We start from the raw sequence: 12839 nt of genomic DNA, 5'->3' as shown, positions 1-12839 counted from the left end.
CTTCCCCCCAAAGCACACAACCACCATTCCCACCCCATTACCCCACCTAAGACCCCCTTCCCCCCAAAGCACACAACCACCATTCCCACCCTCCAAGCCCCCTTTCCCCCCAAGGCACACCCAACTTACCCAACCCTACACCCAAGCCACCAGTCACAAACCCACCACCCCCACCCAAGCCCCCAGTCCCACCATCAAACCCCCTACCCCCACACAGGCCCCCCTTCCCCCCCACAGGTACACCAGCACAACCTCACCCCCTCCATAAGTATTGTTCACACCCCTTAGAACCGCAGAAAACCACCCTCCAAGCCATTGTTCCCACCCGCAGAAATCCAACAACGGAAAACCCCCCATAAGCCCCCTTGTCACCCACCAACACACGCCGAAACCTGCAGCCCCATTTTCAGTCCACTATCACCTGCAAAGGGTGTGTACGCACGTGATTGTTGGTGCTTGTTCGTGTGGTTACTCATGTTCGGGTGCGGGAGTCTGTTCGCGGATGTTTACGCGCGGGGACGTGCGTTAGCTGGTCCGTGAGGTGGTGTGTAGCTGGTTGTCCACACGCAGATGACACGCAGTCTATTTCTGGGTATATTCCCGGATTTTTAATTCCAAAACCCGAAAACCATCAAAATACATTGAAAAATAAAAAAAAAATTAAAAACACTTAAAATTTAAAAAAAATACAAAAAAATCTTGAAAAAATCCCAATCTTTCTGTAGTAAATTGCCATATTTTTCTAACCTGCAAATTTCAGTTTAAAAAAAAATGAGACCATTTTAAAATTAAAAATTCTTTTTAAAATACCCAAAAAATGAGAACAATTCATTAAAAATGGTAAAATTTTCCAAATTAATTGCAAAAAAATTTCCTAAAAATTCCATTAACATTTTTAGTTATTTTTGGCATATTTTGTAAGCTGTAAAAATGCTTCATTAAACACCTAAATTCATCATTTTTAAAAAAATCCTATTTCCTTCAAATCACAAATTGAAAATTCTAGAAAAAAATCTAGATACCTTTTTGGATTGAGAAGAGCGCATTCATTGCATTCACATACACCCACTACCAGGTATGTTTTCCCTTTTATATTTTTTATTTTTTTCCGCTACCCCAAACTCCACGGTTAATTATTAAAATGAATCCTAAACACCACCATGGCATGCGCGCTCGCGCTAAACACACCATTTTTTAATAAAAATAAATCCGTCGTTCACTTAACATGCGCTAAGTGCGCTTAAGAAGCACTTTAACATTTTTAATTAAAATGAACCAGCCGTCACAAAAGCACGTGTTGGCAAAAAAAGCGCTCCACATCACCTTAATTTTTAATAAATAAACTTGCATTTAGAGACCTAATCTAGGTATCAAAGTCTGGGATTCGGATTAAAGCACCGTTCTAACCTAATAATTGGTAATTAAAATTTTAAGAAGGAACCGCCATTTTCTTGATAAGGTTTATCACTTAATAAAAATTCACTCATTTCTTCATAATTTATTAAAATAAACCTTTCATTAAAATTAATTCCCCCTCACTGCACTTATTTTCCCTTTTTAATAAACTCGTTTCGTGGGATGGGTATGCGAAGTCTTTGGAGTTGTCTCCATGGTCAAACCTGATTATCAAAGTTGTGGTCTTGATATGTGTGGGTTATTGTTATGTTTTGGTTCAGTTTCTTTGTTACGGTTAACGGTACGGTGTGTAGTTTTTTCCTCTTTATTGCCTGATACGGGGATTTGGGTGTTTGCATGTTGCATAGCATGAAGCTTTCGGTCGCATATGTGTAGAGGTCATGTCGAATTTTTTCTAGGCTGTGGTTTGCTTGGGGATAGTTGGTTGAGTCATGTTTTATCGCTTTGGTTGATCTCTTATCCTTGGTTTTTGTTTGTTGCTTTGGAGGCATTCTTTTGGTTTGTCTGTGTTTGTGGTGTATGTGTAACCATCTGAATGGCGCCTCACGCTCCTCCCCCTATCCAGTATGTCCCACTAGTCAGTAGGGATTACTCTTCCCTACTCACTTTTGAGCCTCTCACGAAGGCGGGACTTGCCACTTTCGTGGCTGCCTCCTTTCCATTGCTTCCAGAGGATCCATCGATGTGTGACGAGTTTCTGGCCTCCTACAACAAGAAGTCGGGACTGGTCCAGGGTACTTCCATGACTTTGACACCTCGAGGCCTCGGGAAGGCTCTGTCTCTTCCCTCCAAAGGTGAACCCTTTGTTACAACTCGCCAGCTTTTCTCTAACGAAGAGATTTTGAAGCTATTACAAAAACAGACCAGGAAAATTCTAGATGTTAAGAAGGTGCTCAACTCTTCAGGAGTTTCCTTTTCCATGATCACTGATCCTGTGTGGAAGTTGGTCTGTCAGTTTCTCCAAGACAGGTTTATGGCTGCAAAAAATCCATCCCATTACTTGTCCAAAGAGCTCTTTACGGCTTCAAGGATGGTATTAAAAGGAGTAGCTATTGATTGGAGCACTTACCTACTCACTAAGATGGATCAACATTTCGTCAAAGTCACTAGGGGCAATGTTACCAATGTCACCTATGGATCGTACTTGTCTGCCTTCTTGACCTACTCAGGTTTACAGAAGAGTGTGCCTCCACCTCCTCCATCTGATCCAGTAACTCCTCCTCCACCTTCAGATGAGTCAGAACCAATTGATATAGAGGATTTGGATTCTCCGCCTCCCCTAGTCATACAACGCAAACGCTTGAAGCGGGTAGCAGATAAAGCTCCTTCAGTTATTCCTTCTGTGCCCATTCCTGCTACCTCTGGCAGTGATCTCCTTGGTTATCTCACATGTAATAACCTGTTCAGAGCACATCGAGAAGGTTCAGTGGACATATTAGTCCCCTCACTGAACAATCTAGTCTCGGGAGATGCCATTCCTTTCCTATGTAAAGACATTCAGAGTTCCATTGAACTGTCAGTGACAGCTTGTGTTCAATAGCTGTACGCTTCCTTTTATGAAGAATTGATGCAGTCTAAGGACCAGTTGCATAAGGCAACATCCGAGTTAGCCTCTGCTAAGGATACCCTAGCAGATTTGTTTAAGCAGATGGAGCAACAAACCCAACTTATTGAAACCCAAAGAGATGAGATATCTTCTTTGAAGATTCAGTTAATAGAGGCTCAATCAGAGGTTACTAGCCTCTCAGAGCAGAAGGAGAGGATGTCCCACGAAGCGCAAGAGTTCCAAACTCTTTTAGATATCAAACTTTCAGCCTTACAGACTGCTAATGACACAATGGAATCACAAGCTTCCCAAATCAAGCAGTTGCAAGATCAACTGGCAAAGTCACAGTCTGTTCCTCCAAGCCCTCATGTTCCCTTGATCCCTTCTCTCTCACAGCAGGACTTGGCAACTCTTCAAAGACAGGCTATCTTATGTCCCTTATTCCAAGCCAAGGTGGAAAGATTACAATCTTGAATGGATTTGCTATGGTCTTCATTTGAGCAATTCTAGGAATATGTTCCTGCGGACCATTCTTTCTTTGTCCACTATCAATTACAGAAGTTGGCCTTCTACATGAAGCTTTCCACGATGGATCTTCCTCTTCCAGAGGATGGTTGGAGTGGGGCTTGGTCTCCTGAGTTGCTGACAGAGGTGGTCCGTATGATGTTTGAAGATTCTGTCACGACCGATACCATGTTGATGTCATATATGTATCTACGAGGAGACTTGTTGATTCCAGATGAAGTGGATATGGCTTGGTATGTGGGAGACGTTGTTTTACAAGTTGTTTTGTATGTCAACCATTTGGAGTTGCGAATAGATGACATGTTTCAGAGTTACTCCTCCAAAGTGGCTACTTGCCCTGATAATTCCTGGAATACCATGATTGATTCTGTGGTCCTAAATCACAGACAGAACACAGCCCCTACCTATGTACAGAGCACTAATCAACTGAGGGTGGATCTCTTAGCTTATCTTTCCAAACATAATCCATTTGATTCTACCTTTTTTTATGCCTATCAGAGAAGATCTATCTTAGGTCCTTCTGTTCCTACCCTACTGTATTACCAACAAATGACTCACCATTATGATATATATCTTTCCCTCTATCAAACCAATTCCAAAACCATCTTACCCCTTTTTTTCTAACCTCAATCTTTTCCTCAAATTCCCATATTTACATACTGCTCTTTTATCGAGGATAGAGTATTTTCCCTTCTCCACCATGTCCTTCTCCATCCATTCATGTACCTTTTACCTTTCCTATTTATCAGTTAACACCCTTTCTAAGTGATTCCCTAAAATTTTCAGCCACTCTTCTTTAAATTATTCCTCCTTTTATGATTTTTCCTACCCATCTCATCCACTTTTCCTTATTCCACTTCCATCTCCTGCCACTTCTATATCTCAACCACCTCAGTTGGTTAGTGACTATGACGGATTTGATCATCAGATTTCCAGAAGAAGGGGATGGAGCTCGAATGATTCTCTTACAGGACCTCAGATAAACTGGCCAATAATTCCAGGAGATTGGACAATTGCCAGTCAAGCATACCAGAACTATATTCATTTTGCTCACCAATATTCACAGTCTCTGGATCCTTCGGTGAGATTGACAGCTCATTTTGCTTGGTACCTGGTGTATATGCATAGGCATTCTCATAATGATTCAAAGCCTATTCCAAATTTGTGCATGAATGTCAATGTGAGCATTGATTTCCAGCAACTGGATGTATTGTACTTTCATGCCCTTTGTTTGCCTAGCAGATACCTTGTCCTGCTAGAAAGGATGTGCTGCTTGCAGTTTTTTCAGAATCCTCCCAAGACATTTGTAGATGAATCCTTGTCTATGGATCATTTTCGAAATCACCAATCTTTCAAGAGGGATCATCTTCATTGATACCTTTGCCATGTATGGTGGATGATTTTTAATGATAAAATCTCACTTTTTGGAGGAGTCATTCAAATGGTTGTGTTGTGTGTAGTGTTTGTGTTGTGGGTTAATTGATGTAATAAGATCGTGGTGGTTGCCTATTCGATTGGCTTTCCTGCGAGCTACATTTTTGGAGAATTGTGGTGATGGTGTTGCTGGTTGGATAGTTGAAGATGCTGATGCAGAAAAAGAAGAAACCTCTTATATCCTTTACAAGTTTGTTGTGATTTCCAGTTTGATAAGAAGTGTCAATGTATAAAGGGTTTTTCTTTCGTTGTATTTTTATATCAGATACATGTTATAAGTTGGGGTCGTGGTTGGATGGACTGTTTTTGAAGATGTATTGAAGATCAAAGTTGAGCTTTTGAATGCACTTGTATTCCCTTTTTTCTGGGTCGCGAGGACGCTTCCTTATTAAGTGTGGGGATATGTTGAGTGTTGAAATGACTTATTTTTTTGCTGATTTTTGTTGTTTTTGAGAGCTGAATGGTTGATTTTATGAGATGATTGATTAGTTTGCAAGTGGTTTGAGAGTGTTTTGGATAATATTGATTATGTTTTGGAAGTTCATGATGATTTTCAGTGGAGATATGAGGTTCTGTGATGTTCTGATAGGTTCTAATTGGTTCTGTATAGCTTCTGTTTTGTTCTGATTGTCTTCTATATGAAGTATGGATTGATGATTGATGAAGATTGAGATCTTGTGAAAGCTTATTGAATAGTTTTTGAGAGTTTGGAATGGTTTGAGTATGAGTTATGAGGTTTTGATGACCTTCTGTAACCTTCTGTAGATCTTCTCTAGAGCTTCTGTCTCTGTTCTGTCTCTGTTCTGGTACTATACTGTGACTGTTCTGTAGAGCTTCTGTATAGGTGTTCTGTAGAATGTATGTGTAGCTTGGGAAAGTTTTCTAGCCTTGGAAAGAGGTGAATACAAGTGCAAAAGAGCTAAATGAAGTCAAAGAAGTAGCTGCTGAAGACTCAAGTAAAGACTGAAGTGAAGTGACAGTGGTGAGCTACGAAAGGACACTGTAGTGGCTTTGGTGACTCTTCATATCAGACATACCTCTTGGGAGGGGTATCCACGACCTAAGAAGGATTATTGTGGGTGATTATGAGAGATTGTAGTGAGGATATGATATATTATTGATGGAGAGAGAGAGAGAGAGTCAGAGATAACCAAATCTATCAAAACAGAGTAATTGTATATGAGCGATTGAGAGAGAAGACTATGAAGATATTGAAGATGAATACTATGTGATGTATTTCCATTCAAAGATGGTGTATTCCTTTGCTTTCTTTGTTATATTGATGGATTTTGTGAAGATATTGAAGAATATGGTTGATTCTATCAAATCCGTGGGAGATCTACATGATGTTGCATGAAGATTTGTTGTGCCTGGTGTTCTTTTCTTCATTGTGATCATATAAACCCTAATAAAAAAGCTTGTTGATGATACAAGATAGATTTTCTTGCAAGAGAATTCCCTTTTCCTTGGTGTTCCTCTTGGGGCTCCACATCCTTATATCTAGCACGCGAAAGCATGTCAGCAACTGGATTATCTCTTCCTGTAATATGTTTTAAATCAGGATTTAAGGATTTAATATAAGCTATCCATCTTAGCATAGCTATGTCGGGAGTGTAATAGTTGGCAATCATGCCCAAAAGTGGAAGGCAATCTGTTTCAACTATTACATGTGCACCCATGAAGTACTCTCGATCACATTTCAATGCAGTTACTACTCCCAAAGCTCTCTTTTAATTTGAGCATACCTTCTTTGTCGTTCATTAAGAACCTTTGCTCCAAAGCAGATTGCATATCTCTTGCCTTCAAGGTCGTCTTGACCAACTGCCCATCCTATTCCAATAGGACTTGTGTCCACTGCGAGTATAATAGGCTGTCCACTAAAGTAATTAGCCCTCTTTAAGGTGGGGGCTGAAATCAGCAATTTCTTTAGTTTTCGAATAGCTTGAGTATGTTCTTTCTCCCATATAAACCTTTGGCCTTTTCTTAGCAGTTGATAAAGATTTTCAGCAACATGAGCAAAATGTGGTATCCAAATAAGGTAGAAGACACATGCACCAAGAAATCTTCTCACCTCTGAAACATTTGTACATATTTCCTGCATTTTGCTGATAGCATCAATTTTGGATGGAGAAGGCTTTCGGCCATATGGACCACACATATGCCCTACCACAAAAACTTCTTCAGCTCCAAAAATAGATTTAGCACCTGAAAGAGTAAGATGGACTTCTTCTAATTTAGACAAGATTTGAGCACAATCACTCATATGATCAGAAACAAACTTGCGACATCCAAGTTCATTGAGTTCTTCATTCTTCTCATGAACTTCACATCCTTTGATTGGAACTTCATCAAGGAAAGGAAGAGTTAATTGATGAATATAATCCCTCAATACTTTATGCATGGCATTCATCGTGTGAGCTACTGAATTTGTAGCCCCTTGAGGTAGAGTACACATGCGAACTAAGCCAAGAGGCGTCTTCATTGTGGTAATGTCTTGGCTTTCCAAAGCAAGCTGAAATTGGTCATAGCATGAATATAAATCTCCCATGGAATAGATTGCTCTACCTGCAAAAGCTTCAGCAAATTCATCAACAATTGGCCCTGATCCAACATTTCTAATTGTGACTTTATTGATAGGCTATAGATCTTGAATGAATCGCAAAGATCCATTCTTCTTAGGAATGGTAAACCATCAGTTGGAATATGGAGTTGAGGATGGCTCCAATATTCACATTTTTATCTTTTCATTTAGAAGTTCCAATAACTTCGGCAAATGAGCCCTTGGTACCGGAATTGGTTTAAAATTCCAAGGAACATGTGGGTCCGTAAAAATCACCATTGGTGCCACAATGCTTGGATCTACACAGCCAATTTCATGTGGCTGAAATGAAAAAGCTTTACCATGATTCTTTAACATTTGCATGAAGATTTTCTTTTCAGCTAGCAAGAGGAAAGAGTCTTCACCAATTTTCAGCTTTTGTATACTTTCTGCTGTAAATTGGTGACCGATATCTTTAGGATCTCGAAGGCTTGGCTGTTTGGATACCCCTTCTGCCAGTCCTTCGCTTTCAGGTGGTAGAGGAGTAGCCACCGGCTTGACCTTTTTATCAACTATTTTATACTTTGTTTTTACTCTTACTTCATCCTTGTTTGGCTGTCCAAAAGCTTCATAATCTGCAAATTCTTGAATTATGTCATACATATCCAATGTACATACTTGTATGGACTAATTTTCATCTTGATTTTCTGCATGAACAGCTGTATAAATTTCAGCCATTGTATCATTATAATTCAGCCCATAAAATAGCCCTGAAATTTCTTCATCTTTAGGTAAAACATCAATTTGCTTCAGCTCTTGTTCCATATGACACAAATACTTTCTTTCAGCCCTATTCATGGCTGAAAACTGTTTATAACAGCCCACATTATTGGTTGAAAAAACATGCAAGTCAGCTTTTGGCCTTGCCTTCTTTATATGTGGAGGAAAATTTTTATGACATGATGCACTGCCATAGACTCCACTTATAGCAGCACTACCCGAAAACCCTTAAATTATCGGGCATTAGGAGGAATGGGATGATCTCTCAATCGATCCCTATTCCGATGGTGATTTACACAGGCCGTCAGGAATTGGACAGCTTTGTCATTATCCTTACTTCTTATTCAAGCATATGATGAACCATCATCAAGGGCCTTTGTCTCTAAATGAGACTCGAAAATAAATGGTTGTCAAAGAATGATAGGATAGCTGCAGGAATCTTGAACAAAGAAATGAAATTCATCTTTTACATTACCAATAGTAACTTGTACATAAGGACATGCTGCATAAAGATCGCCAGAAGAGTTATTGGTTGCCTTCATGCGCCATCCTGGGTCCACATCAATGGGCCATCCGCCATTCTCGTAGAGACTTCTTGACATGACATTAATCTCCAAGCCATGGTCTATAAGGGCAATGCATGGAGTCTCTTTTTCTCCGATCTTAACGATGGTTTCAGTAGTCGCCCTTGCCCAATGGGTACAGGAGTAGTGACTACTAGGAATAAAGTGAGCATCACTTTATTCCTAGTCACCCTTGCCCAATGGGTACGGGAGTAGTGAGTACTAGGAATAAAGTGAGCATCATTTTCTTCTTGCATGTTGTGAAGATGAGCTTCTTTCTTAAGCATAGGCTGCACTTTAGATTGAGAAGTCCCCACCATAATGGCTTCTTCAGTTTCTGCTTCATAAATGTCTTCATCTTTGGCTTCTATGGCTGCAATCAATTCTTTGATTGCCTCCAATCAAATCCCTTGAGTTTTCAGCTTCTCTTCATCCTGCAAATACACATGAAGTGCTTGCAAAAAAGCATGCACAGATTCTTCAGTTTCCTCACCAACATATTGTCTTTTTCGTTTAATTACATTAATTATTACATCATGAAATCCTCGTTTTGCAATTCCGAGAATTTTACCTAATGTAAATTCAATTCTACTTCCAAGAATCCTTTCTTCTAGGATCCGTTTAAGAACCGTTGCGGTCTCTATGTCTGACTACAACTTGTAACTGGGATGTTTGCTTTTTCTTTTTCCTTCTGTCTTCTTTGCTTGAGGGGCATCTCCCATATCAAGCTCCGGCGGTGAAGGATTTTCAGTAGCCTTCTGTTGGTCCGGTTTGCTTCTTGTCACGTGTTTAGTTGTCCCTGAAGAAGAAGGACCAGCAACATCCTCATTGTTGAGATTCGGTAATCAGACTCATTGACAACCTCTTTGTATGGAGCTTTAGGGCCAAGGACATGCAGGCTTACCTATCCCATATGCACAGTGGTACCTACTGCAGTTTCCTACTTTTCTATAAAGCATTATACTTGCTTCCTTTTCTTAATGCAATGATAGTACTCTTTTATTTTCAGTAAAGTGTCAATGTCATTGTCTGCATACACAAGATTGTGTTTATGAGTCCAAGTCTCAATCTTGGAACCTAATTCACTTGTGTAACAAACAGTGTCTTTGTCTTCTCCATCATGAGTCCACTCTTCTCCTTCCATCCACCATAACTCACTGCCATGTCCTAGATCCTGTATCTTTCACATGGTATCAGAGCACAGACGGGCATGGCACTACTCCTTCAGCTCCATTTCACTTTTATCTAGCTTAGCTTGAGCTCAGTCCAGCTCAAGACTTCATCTTCTACTCTTTTTTCTCACTACCCTGTTTGGCAGCCATAGCCAAACCTGCACCTACCTGCCTTTGAGCTCTTAGATCTCTTGAACCAAGCAGTATCTCCCCAAGCTCTCTTCTGGAGGATTGTTCCTAAACTCCCTGAGCTTCCCTCTGTTGCATAACAGTCCAACATTGGGCTCCTATAGCTCCAGCATTGTCATTCTTCTTTGCTTTTGTCGTGTGGCCACCATAGCCAGTCTGGACATACCTCTGATAGAGGGCTGAGATCTCCCTCTACAGGTCAAATCAGCTTATGACTTCTTCTTAGAAGATGTTCCCCAACATTAGGCGCAACTCCCTATCACATTAATTGATGACACTGTTGCTCTCTGGCCCCGGCATTACAGAAATCGACTACGCTTGTCCTGATCTGCGCCGTTTCTGATCGAGCTCTCTGCGTCGCCGTACTGCCTGCAATCTGGTCGATCTCCATGGGGCTTTGATAGCCCTTGAAGTAAGCTTCATTTTCATTAAAAAACTTTTGAAAATGATCAAGTATTTGAAAAACCAGGCCCCTGTCTCAAAAACCCTAATTCCACCATAGCCAAAATCTCCCAAGCTCATTTTTCTCTCATTTTCTCACTCCTGCCACTAAACCAAGCTAAAGCCCACTCTGACCCACTATCCCAGCACCAAATCAAGGAGGGAAATGACCTAAGAAGATTGAAGAAGGACCGAACGACCCCAAACAAGAAGATTCAAGCTCAACATCAACACAGACATAGTGTGTTTTCACACTGTCATTACCTCTGTCTCTTGACACATTGTAATCTGCTCTTCCACTGATAAAATCTCAAAATTCTAGAGTTGATTTGCTACTTCAGCCATCCAACATGGGAAAAGACTCTCCAAATGCTCGGTTCAAGGGAGTCGGGTTTCACACCTAGCAAACCCGCATCAAGCTCATTCTGATGAAGAAGGGTCTTTGGGCCATTACCAATGGCAAAGAGAAGAAACCTCGAGATGCGGACCTTGCGGTTACTTGGCAGAAGAATGATGACAAGGCACAAGCCATCATTAAACTGGAATTGGATGACATCTACATCCATCATGTGGATGCCTGTGACACGTCCCATGACACTTGGGATAAATTGGATACCTTATTTGGTGCACTGTCAAAGTCGTCTAAGTATGGTCAATTAATTGAATTTTTCCGACTTGATATGAAGTCTCATACATCCCTGGCATCCCATCTGAACTACATGGAAAGCCTACTTACTCAACTTGCAGGGATAAAGCTAAAAATGGATGAAGATGTTTGTATTGGTGTCTTGTTAAAAAGTCTACCTCCTGCTTATGATAATGTATCAACCACTCTAACCAATATGCCTGATCCTCAACTGTTGACATATCGAGCTCCACTCGTGATACGCCAGGGTGACCGTTGTATATTTATGTCACCGACTTGTCAGTTGCAGACGCGGTTGGTACACCACCCATGAATAATAGCTACATGATAGCTATCCTTATCTACTCTAGTTCGTGGCTCAGTTAGTATGCCACCTTAGTTAGTTGAGTTTGGTTTGAGACCCATATCTAGGGTTCTTCTATTTTCTTTGTACTAGAGTTCTTTTGGCTTACACAACTAAGAAGAGAAAAACTGTTTTCAGCCTCCACCCTTGTGTGTCTTCCCCCATTGTGCAAGCAAGAAAGCTTCAAGTGAGACTCCTTCCTTCTCTCCCACAATCTTGACATGGTATCAGAGCCTTGTTCGTGGTAAGGAGCTCAAGAAAGCAAGCCAAGCTCGCGGTGGTCTGGTAAGAGGAGCAGTGTTGCTTTCATTTCCTGTTTTGGGAGCAGATCTCTGCAGGTAGCACAGCCGGAAATTGCAGGAGTGCATTGTCTCAGGTTGAGACGCCCTTCGCGGTGAAGCAAGAGGGCAGTATATGCTGCGGGCGTGGGCTTTAGCCCTCGGCGACCTTGTTTTTTTGATTTGAGGCCATTTCGGGGCCTGTTTTGCAGACGGAAGTTTTCTGCACGCACTCAAGAAAAGGCTCAGTTTTATGCTGTGCGACCACTGTTCTACAGGTCGGTGAAAAGTTACTGTAGAAATTGCATCATATGCTTGTGCGCAGAGACATTGGGAGTTTCAGAATCATCCTTGGTTCCTGTTTATGCAAAATCGTCACTAGGAAGTGACTGTGTGGTCAAATACCACTTTCGCCAGTTTTGCAGATTTGCCCTTGTGAGGGTGAAGCTGTGTTTTTTGCAGTGACAGAATTTCTTGCAGTATTCTGTAATGGCGTCTGATTCTCTTTCACAGATTGTCACTGAAAAGCTTGACAAGAACAACTTCCAGGCATGGAAGTTTAGAATGACGAATTTCCTTATGGGAAAAGGATATTGGGAATTTGTTGCAGGAAATGAAGAAGAACCAGTTCTTCCTGATGTTCCCAATCAACAACAAATGCAGGCATTTAAAACATGGCATGAGAGAGCCAAGAAAGTTATGTATTGGCTGTCTATCAGTATTTCAGACTCTATGATTGTGCATATTCAGGATGCAAGTACGCCAAAGGAGGCATGGGATACTTTGTCAAAAATGTATAGCACAAATACGCAAGCCAGGAAAATGCAGCTCAAGCAAGAGTTGCATAATGTGCAAAGAGAAAGTATGAGCATCAACGACTACCACATGAAGGTGAAGAAGATTGCAGATGCACTTGCTTCCATTGGGTCGCCAGTGGAAGATGATGATTTAGTTTCCGTGACCTTGA

Source organism: Lygodium microphyllum, chromosome 14 (genome assembly GCF_053477565.2).
Source record: "Lygodium microphyllum isolate KBCC chromosome 14, Lygodium_microphyllum_v1.1.10, whole genome shotgun sequence".
Classification (NCBI taxonomy): Eukaryota; Viridiplantae; Streptophyta; class Polypodiopsida; order Schizaeales; family Lygodiaceae; genus Lygodium; species Lygodium microphyllum.
Note: the sequence above shows the minus strand (reverse complement) of the source record.